This window comes from Ipomoea triloba, chromosome 6 (genome assembly GCF_003576645.1).
Source record: "Ipomoea triloba cultivar NCNSP0323 chromosome 6, ASM357664v1".
Taxonomy (NCBI): Eukaryota; Viridiplantae; Streptophyta; class Magnoliopsida; order Solanales; family Convolvulaceae; genus Ipomoea; species Ipomoea triloba.
In genome coordinates, this window is record NC_044921.1 from 12,669,670 (window position 1) to 12,672,939 (window position 3,270).

The 3,270-nt window shown below is 35.5% G+C and overlaps 1 non-coding gene across 1 annotated transcript; it reads right to left on the bottom strand.

The window, feature by feature from the left end:
* Window positions 1-239: 239 nt before the first annotated feature.
* TRNAT-AGU lies at window positions 240-313 on the bottom strand. The gene has a single exon. It is a non-coding gene; the product is annotated as a tRNA-Thr (tRNA).
* Window positions 314-3,270: the final 2,957 nt, after the last annotated feature.

A 3,270-nucleotide genomic window follows, 5' to 3' on the forward strand; every position in this document is an offset into this window, starting at 1 on the left:
AAATTTGTTAGTTATATACGATTATTAGAAAATAATATTTTATAGATATTGTAATGATTGTATAATTATTTATTAAAATTTTATTATGAATTATAATAACTAATCATTTAGGTACATCCAAAATTAAAAGTTGTTGAGTCTAATTTCTAAAATAACGAGTAATAATTTCTATACTAAATACTACAGTAGTACTTACCACTAGCTAACTATTTTTTTACTATTTATACACTAAAAAATAATGCTCTTGTTGAGAGTTGAACTCAAGACCTCCCGCTTACTAAACGGGTGCTCTAACCAACTGAGCTACAAAAGCTAAACAACATTCTTATTTGTTTGTAATTGAATCACTTGGAAATTTTTAACTTTAACTTTAGCATTCAAATTAATAGCCCGTGAGGCCGTGACTTTAGTAGCCGTTTCAAAATAAGCTCTTGGATTTTTAACTTTTTTTCCTTTTTTATCTTTATTAATTTGTAACGAGATGCCCACATATTAGACATGCATGCAATTCTTTGTAACAATTCCTAAACAATATGCAATCGCTAGGGAAAACATCTATCTTTTTTATACACCATAACTATGAGATACAAAATCTTCTTGGCATCATATGTACTATTCGGAAGTTTATTATCATCTAAAAGCATATCCTTTAATATTTCAAGTAAGGCAGTAAAACTCTTGTCGCTCCACCCATCCCCAGCTTTCAAGTTGAATAATTTTGATACATAAGATAATCAGATATATTTACTACACCCTGGCCACAAAGGTTATTTTGAATCATTCAGTAATTCATCCAACTCATTTGATTGATCGGTGAACTCTTCTCCAACATCATGAAACATTTCATCCAACCGATTTTCAGACTCATCATCTTCATTTGCTAGGCACATCTCTTTCACCGTGTCATATCCATTTTGTATAATTGGGATTAATCTCATTACAGATTAGATAATCACATATGTCGTCTTTACTCAACCTTTTCTGATTACAACACTTCTTACAAGGACAAAAGAACATCTCATTATTATTCAAATAGTTATTCTTTGCAAACTCTAAAAATTTTCTAACTTCGTCTCCATATTCCTTACTAATTCAAGAAGCATTCATCCAACTTTTATCCATCACAAGCTAATCTAAAATAATACCAACAATAATTAAACTTTTGTTAACACTAATTCAACAAATTTCTAAAATAATAACAATATAATAAACAAAAATAATTTAAACATAGACCATAGTGTAGCTAATCACTAGATGCACAAGGGAAAATCGAAAAAATAAATAAGCATAGACCACGGTGTGGCGAATCACCGGATGCACAAGGAAAAACCAAAAATTCGTAGGAAAAAATAGAGAAAGATCTTACATCAAGATAAATTTGTCCACGTCAATAAATAATCCTCGGTTCAATCTAATGACCTACTTACAAGTTTTATTTGTAAATTAATATACAAAATGGTTGAGTGAATAAAATTAGAAACCTAGATTCTTGAAGGTAGTTTTTCGTGGTGAAGTGGAATGTAAGTGATAAAACGAAGAGTCTAAACTCCCCGAGTGTTGGTCTCACGAGGATGACAGATTGGAGAGCGCAAACATCCTATCTTTCATTGCCTAGGTAACGAAAAGGGAAAAGAAACAAAGTGGAATGGGACATAGTTTCATAGGTGCAATGTTTGGTAAGTCAAGTAATAAAAAAGAAGAAACAGCGGATGGGGCTAGGATCTATTAGAGTTTGCATCATTTCGTAAAAGAGAGGCTTGGTTTTACCCATTGACCTTACCAAAGGAGCTCGGAACACATTTTTGAGTGGCGTCACACTCAAGCTCCCAATCCTCAGTCGGTTGGGGAATTTTATCAAACACCTTGCCTACGAGTTCCCTCCGGACTTCATCCTTCCAGATTGAGGGCAGGAGATGTGAGCAGTGCGCTCTCACTCATTTGCGATATCTCGCTAAATAGGTGATCCTAGACTCTTGAAGGGACTGGGGCCCTCGATCCAACAAGATCGATCACAAACATACACACAATTTCAACAAATCAAAGGAAAACAAGTCTCATATGAACATCTCAACTCATGAATGCAAAACTCCTTTCATCCTAGCCCTATCCTAAAATCTAGCCACTCATGGGCTTCACACACATCATATACTACTCAAGATCAAGATTCAATAACAATAAAAATAGAAAGTGCAAATGTGATCAAAGGAATAAAGGATTCAACAAAGGGATTTGAAAAGCATTTACAAGGAATAAGGAAAGAGTATACCAAAAATGAGAATAAGCAATTGCGATCCAACCCCTTCACTTTCCTTCCAAGCTCTTTTTTCTCTCTAGAAGTTCTATCTAACCCTAATCTAAAAATTGAAAAGTGTGAATATGAAAAATCCCCCTCTCCAAGCTGAAAATGATCCTTTTATAATCAATTTCGCGCAGGGTTCTGATGCTTCGTTCACGCAGCCTTCACGCATGTATGCACGCGTGGAGAGCTACTGGAATTCATCCACGTGTGCTACACGCGTGGTGTTGGTGTGGACTGGGAAATTCCATTGTCTTCGTTTCTTCTACTGGTTCGGGTTTGGTCTTTGCGTGCACCAAGGTCGATCGGGTTTGTTCCTCTTTCACCATGTATGTCATTCCTTGGTTATTCCAATCTTTCAAACCTATCAAAATCCTTTAAAACATACCACACAAAGTACTTTTGCATTTGTTAGCATATTAATGTAAAAATACCATAGATTGAGTCATTTAAAGCATTTGTTTGACAATAACCTTTCTTAATTGGTCTAAGAAGTTAGGTACTTTTGGCGTCTATTAAAGATTCCACACTTTAGGTTGCTCGTCCTCGAGCAATTTCTTGGTCAAGCCCTTCTCATTTAGATGCCAAAAGTAACTAAGCTATACATACAAACGAATGGTCAAAAATGTTTTGAACGCAACCTACCAGGAGATGTGAAATCTTTCACAATATCTACAAGGAATGATAAGTATGTGCCATACACTGCTATGAATATTCAAACAAAGCAAAACCCCTGTGGTCATATTTTGGACAAGTCAATATTATTATTTCAAAGTACCAAGCATGTAGCCCAAAATTTTTACTCACCTCTCATTGTGTGAAGGCCTTTAGCTGAGCCTCCTAGTGGGAACGATGTACACCACCTAATCAATCTGCCACCCTAACGCCAAAGCCCAAGCGCGAAAAGTAAGTGAGGATAGATACATGGGTCGCTCCCTGCCAATGGCTTGGGTGGTCACTCTTTCTTCTCACTC